At 39.3% G+C, this 21,855-nt stretch overlaps 1 protein-coding gene across 3 annotated transcripts in view; it reads right to left on the reverse strand.

The window, feature by feature from the left end:
* LOC122867655 (leucine zipper putative tumor suppressor 2 homolog) overlaps positions 1–19,997 on the reverse strand; it is a 35,681-nt gene extending 15,684 nt beyond the window's left edge. Inside the window, exons 1-2 of one of the 3 annotated variants that reach the window (XM_044178733.1) lie at positions 19,758–19,996; positions 1,205–1,333 (exon numbers count right to left, since the gene is read on the reverse strand). The gene's annotated coding sequence lies outside the window, so the exon portion shown is untranslated. Of the gene's footprint in view, positions 1–1,204; positions 1,334–19,757 lie in introns of all 3 variants that reach the window. The other 2 variants (XM_044178737.1, XM_044178736.1) reach the window with 2 other exon arrangements.
* Between the last annotated feature and the right edge of the window lie 1,858 nt (positions 19,998–21,855).

Below are 21,855 nucleotides of genomic sequence, written 5' to 3' on the forward strand. Positions count from 1 at the left end.
AGGGAGTTGATTTACAGGCCGAAGCAGCAAAGTAAAATAATGACTCTGTGGCTTCCTTCCCTGTCTGCAGGATAGCCAAGGGAAAACCATGAGGGAAATTAAAGCAAAATTCCAGTTAAAACAAGTAATTCCAGTACGGCTTTGCAGTAATGTTGGGTACATCTGTCTGGTGGTTTCTGGTTTATCCTCCTCAGTCATATAAAGTTTATTATCCTACAGAGATACACAAAACGTTTAGGAGTGCCCTCTGTGGGCCAATTTCTGGTGAACATTGAAAGTGGCTCCTTAGAGGCCACAATTCTAGTTTATCTGTATCTCTAGCGGATGCCCAGCAGGTGGTCATCCATCATAGGCGAAGCTGCCATCTCTCTGCGCTCCGTCAGCCTGCTTCCCTCTATATTTTCATAACAACACCTCACGACTGGGACCAGAAACCGACAGAAAGCTAGGCCATCCATCAATGTCCGCGCTGCCTCTGCGTGGGGACATCACTCCCTTTGGACACTGCAGCTAAAACTGGCCTCAACTAGCTGGCCCTTTGGACCACTTACTTCCAAAATAATCCACCATGGCACAAAGCAATCCATGAACACCTCAGAAATAAAACTAGTGCGAAGGTTTAGCACTCAGCAGGGGGTGGTTCATCAGTTTTAGACACAAATGAAGAGAAGGGAGGCAGAGAGAGCTTTGTAGATTGAAATAACTACTCCTAGTAAGTCCAGTCATAAATCCACAGAAATGGGACGGCTGTATTGAGTTGGCAGGGACCCGACTTAGCCACACTCTGATTTACTGTATAATATGCCAAAGAGATTAGGGTTACGCCTCCAGCTCTGGAATTACAGCAAAACCCTACCCATGATTAAGATCTGTTGCTAACTCCCACGCAGCAGGACCGTGTTAACATCCACACATAGTAGGATGCACTCAGCTAAGTGTGCGGCAAGCTGCAGCCAATTCTTAACGTTAATGAGGTCTCAACGAGAAATGGCTCGCGAAGAAAAGTATGCTTGGTTTCAGATGTCAGAGAATTAACACAGCTTAAAAGCAGCAACTTTGTGAGAGAAGATTCCTGCAGTAATCTGAAAATGTTTGCATAAAATCAAACTTCATGGTCCTGTTTCACATATCAGGGAACAGCCAAAGAGTTCAGTTTTCTTTAGTTCAAATGTAAACCACATTTTGTCCAAAAGGCTCCACTTACCTGTCAATGACACCCTGTCTTTAGCTTCTGGAGGCCTTAGAAAAGCATGGGGTACAGGTCGGTCAAGCATCCCAAGAACTCACACCGATGAGCAGATCTTCATTCTCTCTTTGTCTCTGTTCTCCGAGACTGAGAAGATAAAAAGCAAAAAAATGCATGTTGTTGCATCAGCAGAAGAAGAAGAAGCAGTGAGACTACTACTACTGTGGAGAGTTGGAAAACCTGAAATGTGACAAGTGTGTTTACAGAAGTCAGCACAAAAAAAAAAAGGAAACTCTGAGTCATGACGGCAAAAACGTTTCACATGGAAGAAGGTTGAGACTGAGGGGATTTTCCATGTCAACAAGAGTGAAGACCGAACCCAAAAGTAGCACCCAGTTCACTAAACAACTATCCTCTGACTAAAGTAAAAGCATTACTGTTAATTCTTTTACATGTTTGTGAATCACCACAAAGGTTTGTGGGTTTTCTAAACATGTTTTTGTCATTTTCTATCGTCATATGAGGTTTAAACGTAAAACAAATACAGTTTCCAAGTGAAAAAATACCTGTCTTACAGAAACGAAATAAGATAAATGTTAATAAAACAAACAGGTTTTGGATCAAGTTCTGCCTTGACATCCAATAAGACAAAAAAGGTGAGAAGCACCCTGCCACCATCTGGAAAAAAGTACACAGTCCATCTGCAATTCATTAAACTGGTGTATTAGTGGTAAAGCAATATTTAAGTTTGGAGTAGAAGAGCATGAGAAAAGACTATGAGAGGTGAGTCGACCAGAAAGCCATTATTTCAGACTGGCTATTCAGAGTCCTGCTGCCGTGAGATTGCTATAATTGCAAAATATTACTTTAGATTACATCTGGCACTATCATGTTTTCAGCAATGTCAGGTAGAACGAACTACTGGCACTAATAGAAGAAGAAATAATAGCAACATGTGGTGCTGGAAAAGTGTTTGGACAAAATCGACTGTATGTGAATCAAGCCACTGCCCTCAACATCCCAACTTCGATTCGGCAAGTTTCAGTCTCTCCTTTCAAGGCCAGTTTTTCAAGGTGTAATTTGTCCCTCCTCATGTTAAAGTATAATTGAATTTTTTAAATATCTGCAGAACCGAAGCACTGGACTAACTGCCAGCTGTGCCTTGAGAGATCATATTTCCACCAAATACTGTACATGAATTATTCACACAGTATTCAGAGACTAACAGACACGGTACAATGTTGTTAGTAGGGCTGTGCAATAAACTAAATGTTACATTACGAATCCCTTACTGACCTAAATGTACTTGTGTCGTAATTTGCAATAAATGTCCAGAAACTAGCAAAAGTTTGAACAGAAGTTCAACAAATCAAGACAACTAACAGACCAGTATCTTTAACTGGTGACTCTATAATTAAACATCAGAGGAAATGCTGTACATGCTTATTTCTTGATATACATTTTAGGTCATATGGGTCCAGCCCCTTTACCAGGGAGATTACTGTATTTTCTTGGTCCTATGTGTTTGTTTGTTAGATAACAGAATCTCTCAAAAACAGTTGTTAATAGATTTTTAAGGAATAGTTTGACATTTAGGGGCGACAAAACCCCTGGAAGTTACTGCGTTCGGCCAAGAAATAGATGTGTATATAACATATAACCCCCAATAAATGACAATGTGACATATTTATACTTAATTTTTTATACATATTAAAACAAACTAGATTTAACACGTTAATTGGTGAGCTTTGGACAGAGCCAGGCTAACTGTCCAAACCCCCGATTTCAGTCTTTATGCTAAACTAAGCTAACCAATCAGCAGGCGGTCGCTTCATATTTAACGTACAGACATGACAGCGGCATTGATCTTCTCATCTAACTCTCGGCAAGAAAGCAAATGTTTATTCCCAAACAGTTCTGGGATCTGGGATTATTTTTTTCATGATTTAAAAAAGATCTGGCACAATTTATGGTTGTCTATTTGATGCAGAAGTTTTCTCAACAATTTCTTGTATTTAAAAAACAAATTAGAGGGTTGTAAAACCTTTGGCAGAGGCATGCACTCTCCGAATCTAGTAATCCCTGTAATAATTATCCCTTGTGCATGTCATTTTTGGATTAAAAAGTAGAATAAAAACGACAATATGCGAATCAATAATTTTATAAAATTGAGGGAAATACCATCAGAGTGGATCTGGAGTTCAAACTGAGCCTAAACCTTGTAGGGTTGTGGTGAACTGGAGTAGCAGCTAACTGGTTATTGTGCTTCCTGTTTTATCAGCAGGATCAGGGATGTTTGCTAACACTGACGATACCAACTGCCTGCAGGGTTACTGCAACTGAACGGGCTTTACTTGAAGAAGAAGAATCTGCAGTTCTTCCATCTGTGCCGAACACACTGTATTAGTATGTCACAGACTGACGTGCTGATGAGACTGTGGCTTCCCACATGTAATGTAGCTCAACCCAGATGGCTTTAAGATGGCTTCTTAAATGTTTCACTGTGACAGTGCCAAGCTATAGTGTATACTTTGAGCCCTGTAAAGTAATTCCTTGTGTTGTTTGTTTTAAAGACTGACAATCAACCCACAGATCAATAACAGGTGTTTACTTAAGAGGGCCGCTCCCCTCACCTGCTATTCCACATTGAAGGGGATAATCCTCAAAAAAGGACGACCAAACAGCAGAGGGTGAGAGACGGAAAGAGGAGCATGTGCACTGCATGAAAAGAGAGTAGCGGGCAGCACTGTGATTAGCATTTCATTACATTATTCATCTGCTGAATGGGCACCTTCAAAGACAGCCTTCAATACCACTAAACCTCACTGTGACATGTCAGCTGACCCACAAATCGATCAACAATCAATTAAGTGCAGGAGTAAAGATGAGAAGTTACTTGATCTTCTTGAAAGTGTTGAAAGAGACAACTTAAAAGAAAAGGTGCAGTGAATCGAGGCCCTTTTGTTTGAAACAGGTAACCAAGTGTCATTACAAGTGTAAAGAAGGTTTTATGTCCACATTAATTGCTTCTTAACAATAGGGATGGGTACGAGTAATAGATTAATCAATTACTAATCTGTACTTGATCAATCTTTTTCCTTTAGTATCTATGGAAAATATGTGGTGCTACACGGCCAAGAGGGCGTTCTAAAAATACCATATTGGCCTGAATATAAGATGATGTTTTTTTCTGGAAGTTACGTTTGAAAAAGAGTCTCCCGACGTGGACTGCAGAAACAAACCAAATAATCTGTCAGGTAGCCAAGAATTGCCGGGTGTCACCGATGATAAGGAGCTCAAAAAGACAGTCGCTAACTGCTAACTGTCAGAAAAAATAATTTCGACAGGAGAGTGTGTGAGTATGTGACTGATAGACAAGCTACACAAATGTGGGATTTATGTCATGCTTAAGTATTCCATGTTTTACTTTTATGTCTTATAGTCAGGGTCGTCTAATATTTGGGCCAATACAGCAGATTTCTTCTCTGTGCGATCTGTGAAAAACATGAGAATCAACATCCCATAATTTACAATATCCTTCTCTTCATCTCTACTTAACAAATGAAACCTACCTCCTCCTGCCCTGTCACCTTTCCTTCACCTTTTCACAAGACCTTGATGAATGCTAAATAAATACTGTTGATCCATCACAGTGGTAACCACAAGGATTTTCTCGCATCGTTCCCAAGCCTCCAAACACACAACAATAAAGTCAATCAGTTCATGGCTTGTGAAATCTCTGAGTGTTGAGGTCAAAGAACAGAGGTAACGTTTTGTGCATCTGTGTAGTCCTCAAACTGACGTATACATCTACATGCGTAAGTGTTTGTGTTTGTTTGGACATCAATGTGAGACAAAGACAGTTCATATCTTCTGAAATCTGATACTGGTGATAGACAGATGACCGATAAAAGAAAAGAGAACACAGGAGGCAGGAGAGCCAACAGTCTCCCAGCTGACCAAAACAAAAGAAAAAAAGAACCCAGAGAGGGAGTCGGAGCAGGTCGCCGGTTCAGCATCCCACAGAAAAACACAAGATTAAGCCTGTTTGGACACAATAAGCAAATAAACATAATCTAAATCTATCTCAACAATACTTTCACAGCTATTTATTGGTTTTAAAAGTAAGGATTACTTTATGTACCAAGTATAACAAATACTAGATTACACATTACAGGGATTCTTATAGTGACAAGATTGTAGACAACCTGAGGTTTCACAATACACAGAAAAGGTGCAGAAACAACATGTAAAAAATGGCAGAAGATTTGCTAATTACAGCTTCTCAAATTTCTGTTTTTATATCAAGTTTTGACAGACAAAAAAATGTGACTTCTGATTTTCAACATTTTTTTAGAGCTAAGATTTTTGGCCACTTGGGGGCAGCAGAAAAAAGCTCGAACTTGTTAGCAAACAGTTGCCTGTTCACACATCCAGCAGACATGCCGCAAAGTTAGCACTTGGAATTAGGTTTGTTTCCACCTGATGAATGTAAGTCCAATATTCACTCTGTTTTGCAGCTTTTAAGCTGATAAATGCTCCACTATGTTCACCAGCTAGTTGCTAACTTTGTCTGTCTGCCATTTGGTGCTGAGCAGTTAATACGTAGCACGCAGTCAGTTTTTAGAGCTTTTTCACTGAGAAGCTGCAGCTGGAAACAACGCTGATGAGAGTGGTGACTCCTTTCACATAAAAGTAGTCATGTGATCCATTGTTAATATAAAATCATAACAGTCGCTACAACTATTGAACATTTAATCAAAAACAGTCTGATCAAAATTTTAAATAATCATTGCAGGCAACCCTATGCAGAACATTATGGTACAAGGACACCAGGACCACATAAACACAACAAAACGAACAGATTTATAGCCTGATTACATTCATAAACATTCAATATTAGTTTGTGCAGTTACATGTTTGAGCATCATGGCAAACAGTAAGTTTATAGCTACACTGTGCAGTAGAGCTGCATCAATTAATCGATTAATAAATAGATTAATTTAATAATCACCAGCTATTTTAATAATCAATTAATCTACTACTACTGTGCAGTGGTCGGGAGGTTACATTAAACAGGATGAAGTGCAGGAAATACATTTAGATACCTATTGGGGAGGGCAGTGAAACAGAGAAGAAGAAACTAGGATAAATGAGGGTCAGTGTTTGCCATGCTTTCAGGCACGCACACACACAGAGCCAGTGGACTATTAAGGAGTAGGGTGGCAGCCCACTTCTTCCCTATCCAAACACTGTCACCCCACAGTGCTTAGGTTTATTATTCATATGTTCAGCTGTGTGCCAAAGGCTCCAGACAAGTTAACAAACCCCATAAGAGATGGTGGAACCAACACACCCTGAACAAAGGCCATTCAGAAAATAGAGAAGAGGTGTAGCACAATACGGACATGATATAAACATATTTGACAATACTTTACTCAGGATATGTGAGACAATACTAAAAATTCACACCAGGCTATTACGAACAACTGAAAACATGCTTGCTTGTGAACAGTTGTGGTCAAGAACATAACAACAGCATAAATAGAGGGAAGGAAAACCTTAGAGAAGACTGGAGGTTTGTGTTCAGATATTTTGACATCATAAAGCTGTTTATTTAAAAAGGATAAAATGGGCAGAGGGTGGGAAGTTAAACCTGCTGGGAAAACTGGCATGTCTGCGTTGTTTGGACAGCGAGAAGATGGCCCACATGGAAAGCATCACATTCCATCTTAAACAGCAAAAAATCTCCGTATTTTCTCAGCCATCCTCATTTAGGATCATCCAGGCCAAACCTCAAACATCCTCCCACATTTTAGAAACCTACAGAGAGAAAACTGCATCCATTTCTACTGTGCTGTGAGTGGCGAGGGACTGAGGATGAGGAGGAAACTATCAGTGAAGAGGTGGCGTTTTTGGAACAAATGTTAAATAAGATTTCTACCATAAAAATAAATAAATAAAAATGCTGAGCATGAACTGAACCACACTATGCAAACTGTTGTACGGTTTGATGTATCCAAAGCCTTGTTCCCGAAAAACTACAGCAAAACAGATTAGCTCAAATAATTATTGTGCAACTAACATGTTTCTAACTAGAATTATTACTTTGGACAACAGATGTAAATATTGATTTGTCACCCGGTCCTGGCTGTAGGGTTTAACATATCCAAAACTTGTTTTTACAAAACTATATAGAAATAGAGTTGAGTCACCTCCATGACAACTGAGCAAACTCCATTCACTGCTGAAGGTCGTGATAAGCAGCTGAAAGTTCTGGTAAAAGCAAGTAAGTGTACCATGATATTTTTTTTGTGAAACTGTAGAAATATAGTTGATTTGAAGTAATCGTTCAGTAGGTAAGTAAACTGTTGGTATAATTCGTAGATTTTGGGCTGTAATCTGTAATCTGGGGTCAGTGTGGACATTGTGGAGGACTACAAGTACCTGGGAGTACACTTGGATAATAAACTGGACTGGACCAAGAACACTCAGGCTGTTTACAGGAAGGGCCAGAGCCGCCTCTATTTTCTGAGGAGGCTGAGGTCCTTCAACATCTGCCAGACAATGCTGAAGATGTTTTATGAGTCTGTGGTGGCCAGTGCTATCCTGTATGCTGTTGCATGCTGGGGCAGCAGGTTAAAGGTAGCAGACGCAAACAGACTGAACAAACTGATCCGTAAGGCCAGTAACATTGTGGGGGTGGAGCTGGACTCTCTGGCGGTGGTGTCAGAGAGGAGGATGCTGGCCAAACTACACGCCATCTTGGACAGTGTCTCCCACCCGCTCCATGACGTGCTGGCTAAACAAAGGAGCACCTTCAGCGGAAGACTCATCCCACCAAAGAGCACCACAGAGCGCCACAGGAAGTCATTCCTGCCTGTGGCCATCAAACTCTTTAACTCCTCCCTCTAAGGATTAGTCTGTTTGACCCTAGGTCACTAAACTGGACATTGAGCATTACATCTTAATAATAATTGTGCAATATTCTGTTTACTACTCAAGTGCAATATTAGTTTTCCCTTGTTAGTTTTTCTTATTACTGTTACGGATATACCTCAATTACTCTCGACAGTACATGCACCTCCGCTTTTACTATTATTTATTACATAATTAGTGACATTGTATTTATACTGTACTTCACCATCTACCAGTAAACCCACTTGGTACTCGACACTTAGTTTATCTTATACTTATACCAACATGTTACTTAATTTATTTCTGACCTGTTTATAGTGTATAATATCGTTTTCTCCTGTGTGCACTGACGTAAAGAAGAGCTACTGGAACAAAGAGTTTCCCTACAGGGATCAATAAAGTATTTCTGATTCTGATTCTGATTCTGTACCAAACTGATCATAACAGAAACCGATAACAGAAAGTGGCATATTACCTGTATTTAAACATTACAGGAGAAAATGCTTAGAAAAGAGACTGGGTTGTCCCCTAGGTTGTGTAAGCTAAATATGATCTACACTAGATTACTTGTTTTATGTCTTGGCATTTTTTTATTTGTTTTATATATTTTTTGGATTCATGAATATAAGGAAGGCTGCATGGGAGGGTAATAATGGCTTTTGTGTTTATCTTCCGACTAAAAAGAATAAAAAATAAATAATACATAATGGAAACAGAAAAAACAGGCAGCCTTGATTGAAGTGTGGATAGATGGATGAACTGTACATTGTTTGAATAGTTGACATATCTCGCCCTCTGAGTGCTCAAGCACGACTGACGGCTCTACATGCAAATTACTTCAGATTCACTTCCCCTCTGCCTGCGTCAGCCCTTATGCAACGCTGTGACGTAGCTACTGCCCAACTGTGCATCCTACCACCCACGTAGCTTCTGATCCGCACCCTCATTCTTCCCTGCCACCTCTTCACCTCTCAGTCAGTCTGCCTCCCACCACATGGTCAGCCTCTCCACTTAAAAACCTTCACTTCAGGACTGTGCATCTTGTATGTTTGAGACATCATGTTTTTATGCATTTCAGTGCTTGTGTTTAACAGAGAGTGTGTTTGTGTGTCGTCCATCTCGTGGCCTCTCAGCAGGAGACTATAATCAGGCCAGAAATCACACAGAGAGCGAGGAGAAATGTATTTAAAAATATCCAAACAACCAGTCTTTAGGGAGGGGTCGTCCCACTTACACACTGTACCTCTAACTGCAAGAAAACTAAATGAAGACGAAAAGGATGCAGACAGAACAGTTGAAGCAATGTTTTAAGATTGGTAAAGCTTTTTTTTTTTAACTTTTCTAGACAGCCTGGACAAAATTTAAGGAAAACTTGTGGTGATCTGCCATCACAAATGACATTCAAGACTGATATCCCAGCTCTAAACTACAGAAACAAATAAAAGGACACAGAATGAAATATTTTCCGGGGTCATGAGTTTCAAATTGAAGTGAAAAAGCCATGTTTGGCATTTTTGAAAACTTGTCAAAGAAAAAAAAAAACAAGAGTAATATGACCTTGTTGGGCGAGAGTGAACGAAAGGAAGAAATGAGGGTAAATGTGGAGAAAAATTGAAGAGAGAGAAGAGTGGAAGAGAGGGAAGGTGGGTAGATAAATGGTAATAAACCGGTAACCGGAATCATTCTTTACGTTTAAATCTTTGACAACTTGGGTCTTATTTTCATAAATTTGGTTATCACACCTGACAGATTTATACTGAGATCTGGGAAGACAGCGACGTCAGTAAAAAAAAAGTCAAGGCAAGAAACGAGTAGTCAGACAGGTTTGTAAACAAGTCAACAGTTTAGCCAGATAATCCAAACCACTTTATTTTAAAAGGTAAAACCTTAAGTAAAATTTCAGTAATAATTGCACAGGAAAACTATGTAGTTCATTCACTTTATTTCTAAGCAAAGCAAGTGCATCACCATTCAAATGCACTTCAGTTCAGTAGTATGTTCAGCATGTTGGTTCAAGCTACTACGTTCACTTAAATACAAAACTAGGCCTATTAAAGCACTGTTTATAAAAAGGTTAATAGCTCAGCAACCACCTATTTGCTCTCAGTTAACAGTGAGGAGCTCCACTGCTAAAAGCTACTGATTCAGTCAGTGACAATAGTGATTCAATAGAGTCAGTTCAGTTTGAAGATTCAGTGTTAAAGATTAGGTCATACATGTATTGAACACCTCTACAGCAAGTACAGTGAGTCAAATCTGAAGCAAGAATTTGGTCTGTAAACTGTGATGGATATTTACACCGGACATTTTGGTAATAATTTAACCGTTCGCGTTTGTTTTCTCTTCCAAATAAGTTTGGCTAAACTGACAGCTCATGTTTCTTACCCCATCTGACTTCTTCTTAGCAATGCCGCCACATTCTCAGCAGTTACCTTGGCGAGTACAATGTTATCATAACTGATAGAAATAATGGCCAGAACTACGGAAATAAGACCCAAGTTGTAATAAACTGAAATTGCTGCAAATGGACAGGATACAGGGATGTGTTTATTTATTTTTTGGTTGGGGGACAATTTTTAATCTGATACACAACTCGATGTCAAATTGCTGACCCGTTTGTCTGTTTTCTGTTTCTGCGTTTTCTCATGTTCCTGACCACCGCCTGTGAGAATGGCTGTGGGCTACGACACAGTCCGAAGGTGTGAGATAGATTACAGCGGGATACCAGGCAGTTGAAGAGTAAATGAGTGGGAAAATGAGTGGCAGTGAGAGAGCAGAAAAAGAGTGAGAGCGCAACAAGGGGAACGAAAGATGAAAAAAAAAAAAAAAAAAACAACAACAGGAGAGAAGTAGGAGTCAGAGAGGCTCCAGGCCTGTACTGTACATCAGCACATATGGGCCTCCCTGCAGCAGCTGTGAATGTCATGATCACACTAACTACCACTGCAATCACAGCAGCTCTTGGGAAAAGGGAATGCTGTTTTCTGCCCTTTTTAACACATGTAATCATCCACAAGTGACAACAGATGATGCACACTACGTGTACATGTTGTGTAAAAAATATTCTCCTGACAAAGCTTACTTTTTGGTGTGAACTCAGATTTGGGCTCAAGGCCAGACATAACAAAATCGTGCCCACGTCCTGTGAATAACCCTGACGTCTGGCCAGTTACACTGTACTTCTCTTTCCATCAATCAGAGAAATACTTCAGGTCAGAAAATAAATTAAGTACCGAGTGGGTATAAGTATAAAATAAAATAAGTGTGAAGTACCAAGTGGGTTTACCGGTTGATGATAATAATACGGTATAAGGTAATAGTGCATGAACTGTTAAGTGTAGCTTATTTATAATGAGATGGAGGATATTGCACAGCAGTAATAGAGGTATGAATAAATATCAATATCAATAAATAGGGAATTATAAACTGAAAAGAGTATATTGCACAGGAGTATTAATAAAGGATATTGCACAATTATCTCAAGTATTGCAGAGATGTAATGATCAATGTCCAGTTTAATGACTTAGGGTCATATAGACTGACACTTAGAGGGAGGAGTTAAAGAGTTTGATGGCCACAGGCAGGAATGACTTCCTGTGGCGCATTTTGGGGGAATGAGTCTTCCGCTGAAGGTGCTCCTTTGTTTGACCAGCACGTCATGGAGTGGGTGGGAGACACTGTCCAAGATGGCATGTAGTTTGGCCAGAATCCTCCTCTCTGACACCACCGCCAGAGTCCAACAATGCTAACATGCTAATATTTAGCAGTTATAATGTTTACCATGTTCACCATCTTAGTTTAGCGTGTTAAACTGAGGGTGATGGGTATGTCCTTAGCTTTTGCTATTGGACAAATATATATTTTGACCTGATGATGGCCCTAAAAGAAACATCAGGGGATCACCAAAATGATTAAAAAATCATCCTGATGGGGACACGAATGTCTGAACCAAATTTTATGGCAATCACTCCCACAGTTGTTGAGACATTTCATTCACAACCACAAATGTTAACCTCATGGTGGAAAAGGGGATCACCAAAAGGCACCATGAATATCTGTAAATAAAATAATTTCATGTCAATCCATCCAGTAGTTGATAAGACTTTTCAGTGTCAACCAAAGAGGTGGACCGACCAACCGTCAGAGCCAGCCTAGAGCCATGCCACGACTATGGCTAAAAAGCACACTGCTCAGAGTTCCTACCAGAACTGATGCAGTATGAGAAATTCAGTGACTTCAGAGTCCACGTTCAAGTTATCCTGGATAAGAAGTGTTTTCCCCTCCAAGGACATTTTTCCGCCCCCAGTCACTAAGTGATGTTGACGATGGTGACTTTGCTGTGAAGGCAGCAAAGTCCAGCCATTCTGGCATCTTATCAGGGCTGTTTACGAAACTGTAAATCTAATCACTACTGCAGCGGTTCCTTGGGACTCATTCTTAAAGTGGCTGCAGGAAAGGATGCAGCGATGTGGGTCAATTCTGAGGGGAAAAAAGGGCACGTGTGGGAGAGATTAACATTTTTTTTTATGTGGTTATAATAGTGGAGCAGTGATTGAGTAAAGAGACACGAGTGAGGACCAATCTCTATTTCTCTACGCAGCATATTAGAAATATACAGGGAGGAGGGTTCTTTAATTATTTCAGTATTCAAGGGATGAACACTGTACTGTTTGTAGAATAAAAAAACAGCACTGGTTGCATCACTTCCACTTTCAGTCATGTTCAGATATAAAAACAACCCTGAATTTTCTAAATGCAGTGAGTAATCTGCAGATTTAAAGAGCCACATTCAGCCAGGAAAGGGCAAATGGATGACTGCACTGTGGTGCACCAAGAAATGCTGCACAAATCCACTATTATTCTGCAGAAATGTAATAAAATGAAGTTAATTTTAGTATTAATGTAATAATGAATCGTCAAATTTAGGTGCCTTTTTTGTCTCCTACTGATTTGTCTTCACATGCAAATTTTGTTGTGTTATTTGTATTTTGTGACTATATCTATATTTAATGTTTTATTGGATGTAAGGCAAACCAAACATTAGCATTTTATAACTGATCACAATACTTTGGCAGTGATTCCCCCCCAAACAGATCAAATAGAGTTTAGTTTGTTGTAGATTATTAAAGCTATTATTAGCTGCTAGTTAGAGCAGGTAAAGCAAGACTGTGGTAACTTGTGCAATGTGGTCATTTGTTTCTATTTCTGACATTTTTACAGACTAAATGATCAATCTGAAAAAACAAAAAAACTAAGATTAATCCATAATAGAGCTGAAATGATTAGTCAATGGAAAATTATTCAGGAACTGTTTTGATAATATATCTGATAGTAAACTGAAGGTTTTGGGGGTTTGTCACTTTTGGTCAGACAAAACATGACATTTGATTGGAGATTATGATGAGCATTTTACAATTTTGTGACATTTTATTGACAAAACAATTATTTCAAGAAAATAAGTGAATAATCCGGCTCATCTTTGCACTTAATGGAAATCTGGCTAGTGTGACAGTGAGCCAGCATGCACAATACCAGGGAACTGAAACTGAAGTAGTCCAGTGAAGTTCAAACATCTTTCATTTTGTTATTTACACCTGAGCTTTTCCAATTGTGACTAGTGTTAAAAGGTCTGTAGCACACAAGCTAAATTCTACTGTATTTTCCATAAAGGAGATTAAGTCATTTAGGAATCCAGGGGACAAAAATCACTTACATCAACAACTGTCATCAACATGAATGCATTGTGATACTGTACAGAGTATGTACTTGTTTCTTTACTGAGATGGAGAAAAGGGTGACATACATTATTGTACTGGTAAAGAGGCAGAGAAAGTTCTAATGGACTTTAATATAAACTCAAACAAGTTTCCAATGAGCTCTCTAAAAAGGAGTAACTTTTGGCAGAAGTTTTGGAAGAAGCACAAGACTGTGGAATGGCATTATGAAGTCAAAAGTTTTAAAATATGGATGGTGGTTGTTTTGGTACCATGGTCCATTTGCATTGAAATGGGGCCATTAGTCAAAGCGCCAGGAAAGGAGGTGACAGAATATGGCAATTTGGGAAGTGAAAGATTTCTACAGATTAATGACCGCTGTGCTCTGCACCTGAAAATTGGGACAAAGTAAAAATCACATGAGATTTCAGCAGAGAGAGCAAAGTGGTAGGCCTGTGAGTGTGTCATACATCTGTTGGTAAATACTTTTTTTCCTTATTCTATATCTTTATTCTTCAAATATTCATGATCAGACGTCACCTGCTTGGGTCAGGACAGACACTCAGCTCCAGATTAGACAGAAAAGGAAGTAACAAAAAGGAGTCCTGACCCGTTCCAAGGCTCAAGGATCATGGGTCTCCGAATCCCCGGCCCCTGCCTCCCAGTGCCCTCGGACAGCTGTGCAGTCCAGTTGTGCACAAAACTCAGATCTGGCTAAGAATACCAAACCAATTCTGGAGAGGAGATAAGGTCACAAGCCCTGTAAAGGAGGTTGAACTAGCAAAATCTAGCAATGAATCATTTGGGTGTCAACAAACAGCAAAAAAAATGCTCATCTCAAGTTTGCAGATCCCATGGTGATGCCATTAGATGTCTTGTTTTTTCCAACCAACAATCTAAAAGCCAAATATATTCAGTTTACTATCATATCGGACTAAGAAAACCAGAAAATATTAACATTTGAGAAGCTGGAACTAGTGAATTTTTGCCATTTTTGTTTAAAAATTACTTAAACGATTAACAGATCAAAATATCTGCTGATTCATTTTCTGTCTATCACTAATCACTTCAACTCAATTAATTGTTTCAGATCAAATTTCAATATAGTATTGTGATATGAGACTAGATAGATGTCTAGGATCTTTGTTTTCATATGTATTATGTACATAGATTGAAGGTTCCCTATGGAGTGTCTGACCACTAGTGGTTTTGATGAGCGGGTCCCTGTTTTGTTTACATCTCATGTTCTACTTCCACACAGTTGAATACAAGTAATGTGCTGACTGCAGGGGGTGGCAATACAAAAGAAAACGGGATATGTGACGTCCCTCGGTTTCATGATAATTCGCTGACTGACTGTGACGGTGGCGCACCAAGAAATGTAGCAATACGGCAGCAAACAGTAGCCTGGCATCGGCAGACTAATTTCATGATATTTTAAGACATTAATTTCAGTTTATTTTCATTTCCAAGGGGTGTTATCAATGGGCGCAGACCAAAATGCCTCTAGACGCAATTGGAAAGACCTACAACCAATCAGAGCAACGAAACATGTGACGTAGCACTGAAGGACACATGCGAGTTGGGGCGTAGCTTAGTCCGTTTTCAAGCAGGAAAAAAATTGCAGCCTGATCACAAACTTGCTCAAATTACAGCTAAACAGTGCACTAAAATGTGTTTCCGAAAACATAGACAATGTAACAGAATCTGGATTCATATTTGATCAGCAGTGCCTAGTTTGACAGTTTGAGCAGAGATTCGTGAGCCGGGTGCATTGCGCTGGACGGACCTGCAGACTGGACGCAGGTCCAGGCATACAACCAATCAGAGCAGCGAAACGTGTGACATGTGACTGGCCCAGCTTTGACAATGTTTTATGAGGATTAAAAGGCATTCAACACGTTTGTTAGGTCTTAAGGATACACACAGTGTGTTTTGGTGACATTACAGTGTTTGTTTACAAGACAATTCAGCAGGGTAACTTTAAATGTTTTTTTGTGGTCTGAAGGTCTGCAATACAGCCAAGAGACACAAATTTCAGAAATCATATCTGAGTGAAAAGAAATGCATACAATTCAGGATTTTTCCCAGGATTTTTAACGTGGTTCAGAACAAAGGACACGATGACTGATTAAACAACAACAATTTGATATAACAAAGTATAAACTTATGATTAAAGTTTAGGATTCAAAATTGGCAGGTACATTATATTTTTTAAAAACTGGGTTTTAGTCACCAGTTTGTGTTGAATGTGCCCATGTTATTCACAGACACGTGCACCCAGCAAACCAGGGTCAAAGAGTGTTTACAAAAACAGATTTCTGTGACTGACAACTTAATCAGATCTGATCTGAATCACCCTGTTTGGTATTCCACACAGGTTTCAAAGAAACATTAGAAACTAGATGAAACTCTATTCGGACCATGCTCTAAAGGATAAAAATGAGGACTAACGGTGAAGGCCAACTGCGCTCACTTTGTTTTGTCAACATAGTGCATGTGTTGTGGATTCAGCATATTGCCTGAGTTTTATACTATGTGTTGTGACACTACAGCAGATCCTTAACAACCAGCAGTCTGCCAACTGCACCACGAAATCCCCCAAACAGATACAAACCAACATACAGCAAGTCTTCCTTTAGCAGTTTGAAGATATTTAAGACGTCATTCCAGGAGCTACTTAAGAAATTTAAGTCTTTAACTTGTGCTGTATTCCTTCTTTAGTCATGTAGAGACTAAACAGACATAAACCTGTAGCTTATTTTGTGTCATTGTCTCATTGTTTGAAAAGCCACACCGAGTCACAGGGTCATTATTTCAGACTGTTTTAAATACTGTGGTGTGGGAAACTGTGCAACATCGCTTATTATAGTAAGCAACCAGCGACAGGAGAGTAAAGTCAACACTATGTGACACCACATAAACAAAGAAACCCACAAAATACTAAATCAGCATTTCATTTGACATGATGGGCCCTCAGGAAAACTAAAAAACACAACACAGACTTCATGTTGCCTGACAGAAAAACACCTCCTACTGTGTTCCCATTGTTGTCTTGTTTTCTAAAGTTTCTCTTTTTATTTGTTCTTCAAGGAGACGGTTTGCGCAGACTGATACAAAGAATGGAGGGGCTTGACCTTCAGTTTAAACAGCTCAAAGGCAATATTCACAGCAGCAAGACAGAGAAAACACATTATCTATTATGAAACATGCCTCCCTAATTCCACAAAGTCAAACTAGAAACCAACAAGGTGTGTTCCTACAAACAGATAATTAAAAAGGCATGATCATCTACTGTACACATAAGGACATACACCCACATGAACACACATTGTATGCACACACTCAGGTCTACTTTCCAAACATGTCTCCGATTGCTTACGGCCATTTCACCTGCCAGCACATACTGTACCTCCAGGCTGCCGACATCTTACAGACCTGCTCTGCAATAAGTGTGCCTTACTTTAACAACCCCTTACAGCAGTTATCACATGAAAAGTTGAGACGCTGCTACTTCATAGAATCATTTGATGATAATGGCTTTAACCCTTGAGGCCAGAGGAGTATGTGCATATTTGCCACCATGAATTAGAAGCCATGTAGTTTAGATAATCAGACAGGTTGTAAACAAGCCAAAAGTTTAGCTAGATTATCTGAACCATTTTATTTGGAGGTGAACTGAACGTGAGAGCACCTGAAATGTCTAATAATCTCTCATAACATAGGAAAACTGAGTGCATGCACGACGACGGTAGGTCAAAGTTGAAGCACGAAGTTGGTCAGTAAAATGTGATGGATGATTACAACGGACAGTTTGGGTCATAATTTTACCTTTCACCTTCCTTTTCTCTGACAAATAAAATTTAGTTAACCTGAGGGTGTGTTTAAAACTGTCCGATTGTCTGACTGCTCCTGTTTCTTGTCCTCTCCAACCTCTTTTTTTTTTTTTTAAGCACTGTTGCTACATTAACAGATAATTTCCCAAACTACAAAAATACGACCCAAGTTGTAATAAACCAGAATTATACCTTAAAGCCTGCAAAGAGTCTGATTTTAAATTTGGTTCCACCTTGGTAAAATACCCAGATTTGTGAAGTTCAACAAATCTCCTATTGAATTATTTATCTTTATTCCTGTCATGTAAGATATAAAGCATGGACACGGATGCTAACACCCTGATATCCTGACGAAGCAGTTCCTCTGAGGGAAGCTTGCCATTTGCTTGTAAAATCACTTGAGAAATTATCAATGCAAATAAACTGTGGCCTCCTACTGTCAAGGCTCACAGCCCACCCTTTTCAAGCTTGCTGAGGTAAGCGCATGACCTCTGCGTGTGTTTAGGCTGAAGAAATTTGAATATAACATCCTGCAGAGTTGGGGGTTTAGGGCTGGAGCTGGGAGAGTGGCTCTGCTGTTCAATTTGTTTTCTCTTCTTTGTCATGTTATCATATTGTTCCAAGTATTTGGCCTTTGTTTACAGATGAGGCAGCTGTGCACAAAAATAGACAAGGTGCTTTTTTTTTTTTTAACCTCATTACTTAAATGAACACACTTGGGAATTCCTTGTTATAAACACACCACAGAGCTGCAGTGCACATGTGCACCATAAATTCCTCTTAAAAGAGATCCAATTTACCAACAAGCTAAACTTATGTGCAAAACACTAAGTTATATTCTTGTTTCTTCTAGTAAAACACAAACTGTGGAGCTCTGGTCCCACAGTGCAGCTGGCAATATAATAATACCGTGAAAAGTGCCTCTGTGTCGAGCCAAAAGTGGCTGTAGACAGCGTCAGAGGGGGAATGCCATTCATTTTAAGAATTCACATATGTTATTGCTGCACCCCGAGGAAGGTCAGCCAATACTTGTGAACCACTTTCTCCTACATACAAGATATAAAATGGACTGGATTGTTTTGTGTTGTCACTGGGGTTTAAAAATCTGCCACATTGTCCCATTGACAATGGACAACAGTTGTTGCCACCTTAGACTCTTGTGAGCTCTTGCGACCAAAAGATGTTTAAATTCTGGTTCGCACTTCCTAACAGAGCTAGAAGACAACTCAACTGATTGTCAGTGGAACAGACCTAGATTTCCACGTCCCAAATTATACTACAAGTTTAAGGCTCTTCTTTGTGTTTTCCAGCTTTAAGAAAGTGTAGAACAAAGCTCACCAACACTGGACAAACTGTCCTAGACATCAAAAATAATGCGTGTGTCTTAAAATCAGTGGCATTTGCCTTTACATGCAGATGCAAAGAGACAAAGTTAAATACTTTTGATAATAAAAATAAACTTCTTAGAAAGCATTGACTTAACAACAAGAACATAATGCAGATCAGTACAGGGAGCAGTATCCAGGCCTCCATTTCTAAAAAAAAAAAAAAAAAAAAAAAAAAAAGCACTAAGATTTGTTTTGAGGAGATGGATGCAGGGTCCATGATAAGGAAATTGTTGATTTATTATCTGGACTGAAGCTGAAGTCTGAGCAGGAAATGAGTCTGGATGTAGTTACTGCAGGAGGCACTTTGTTATGTCTAACCTCAGTCAACCTGCCGTGTCTGATGCACATGTTTGATAAAAAAGGGAACTGCGGTTTTTAGAGAGGACCACAAAGACTTCAAGGGACCTCCAGGCGGCATTTCACATTGTAAAAGGATTTGTTTGGGAGACTCGCAGTTCATTTCCTCCAGTGACAGTGTAGCAGTTTTTAGCAAAAGTGGGAACAACAGCAACCTTGAGGAATTAATTTAACCTGCACACACCTGTGCAGAGAGACGGACTTACTTTTTATAAGTTATAAGTGTCCAGAAACTTACAAAAGGTAGCACGACACACACGTAGTTCTACAGCTACAACGTCGACAAAACCCTTTACTTCACTCTACATTATTCTTATAAATTAGTTACAGTAAAAAATCCAGTAAAAACCCAATTTACCGTGAACGGCGGAGTGGATAGTCCGGGAAAGCTGCTCTGCTCTATGAAGTCTGCTGAGAAAATCTGGATGCGACGGGCTCTTTGTCTGCTTCAAATCGTCTTATCCACAAACTCGTAACTTTACCAAGGTGTCTGTTAACAAAAGTATATGTTAAATGTATTTCTTTCGCTCCCTTGCTTCTCGTCCTGCCGCGGAAGGCGCGTTTGTTGATGTACGGAGAGCTGGAGGCGGTGCTCATGTTTAGAGACCTGAGGCAAGCTAGCAAGAAATGTAACGGCTACATCCGGTATGACTTTCAAAATAAGATACTACTTATCATTTCCTTAAAGATGAATCGCATCATGATCCAGTGGTTATCAACTTTTTTGGCTTGTGTGACCCTTTAACTTGTGATCATTTGTTGTGAGCAGTTCAACCTAGGAGTGATTTTTTTTCCTTCTCAGATTATTTCATCTGAAGGAATTTTTTTTTGCGGCCCGAAGAGGTAAAAATGTCCAGGATTTCACACAAAAAAGGCAGAAAAATGAATAAACATAAACAGTGTGTAACAGGAATATGCGTTTTTCTCAGCAGTGGAAGAAGTATTCAGATCCTTTATTTAAGTAAACGTACTAATACCACGCTGTGAAAATACTCCACTACAAGTAATAGTCCTGCATTCAAAGCCTTACTTAAGTAAAAGTATTATCAGCAAAATTTACTTAAAGTATCAAAAGTAAAAGTACTCATTATGCAGAAAAGCAGTCCCTGTCAGTGTTTTACTATTAAATATGATGTTTTTAGATTAATATCACTGCTGCATTAATGTGTATGTTGCATTTCACTGCTGTAGATGTTTAAGGTTGAGCTGATTTCAACTGCTTTATACACTGTTGGGTAGTTTAATCTACAGCAATGCATCATGGTCTATAAGATCATCATATGTTTGTAGTGTCGCTGTCCTGTGAGAACCACTTATCTCTAAAAGGTCAACTTTTCATGAGCTCCGATAAAAACAGCCTGTTTCCAGCTGATCCAGCTGGGGGGTTTTAAATAGATAAATAAAATTCAGTTGTTGTACTGGCTTTATAAAAAGTACTTTTTGCAATCAAAGTTATAGAGGTCAATGGCAAATATAATATCATTATACTGAGAGGTGTTTCTGATATTTAGCCTATTGTTATTGACATAAATGGGGTTACAATATGTTGGAAAACCCTCTCAGTATAACCCAGTACAACAGCACTTACAGCCTCCAAAATGACAATAAAGTTAAATCACCACCTCTCTAAAACAGTAAACACAAAAACCAACCATAAACTGGCAAGTGAGTGTAAATTACAGAGGCTATGTAAGCTTTACAAAGAAGTCTCAATGACAAAACATACAGCTGAACATATAAGGATGTAAAATTGCCTTTAAGCTACAGTTGTGGCATATATACACAGAAATGACTTCTTCATGCAAAATTGCAGGCTTTTATTTTGAACGCCAACTTGCTAGCTTCCGGTGTTGTCCTGACACACACACACACACAGACACACACACCATTACCCTACAAACACCAGTAGTGGCACACTTTTGCTCACAATCTGCCCTAAAGCCAAAGTACACTCTCTGGGCCCAGTAGGGTCTATTATAATTAAATGAATATAAAAACACTATACAAACACCTAGGAAACTATTCGTACAATATTTTATTTAAATAAGGTAGCGACAGAGTCAATATTAGGGCCTATTAGACATTAATATTTGTGCAGTGTCCAATAATGGCTAAATACCCTGAACCAGTGTAGTTGGGTTGAAAAGGAATTACAGAACAGAGGCCTCTACAGTACAATGGTTTGTGATGAAGATAAAGTACCCTAGATTCCCAGCCTGTTCCAGCACAACTGGTTCTTTGCTATGTATTTTAATATGTAGAACGAGGTCGTACCTGACTAACCTCAACCCTCTCAGGCAAGCCTTTCTGCTCCAGAGGAGTAAAACAAGGCTATACATAGTCCCACAGAGAGATTTTTTTTTTTATCTGTGGTGGTGAATGTCACAATGTTTTTTCACATAGGCAAGAGATAAGAAGCATTGTAATAATTAAAATTCCCTGTTTGCCCTGTCCCA

Source organism: Siniperca chuatsi, linkage group LG20, assembly GCF_020085105.1.
Source record: "Siniperca chuatsi isolate FFG_IHB_CAS linkage group LG20, ASM2008510v1, whole genome shotgun sequence".
Lineage (NCBI taxonomy): Eukaryota > Metazoa > Chordata > Actinopteri > Centrarchiformes > Sinipercidae > Siniperca > Siniperca chuatsi.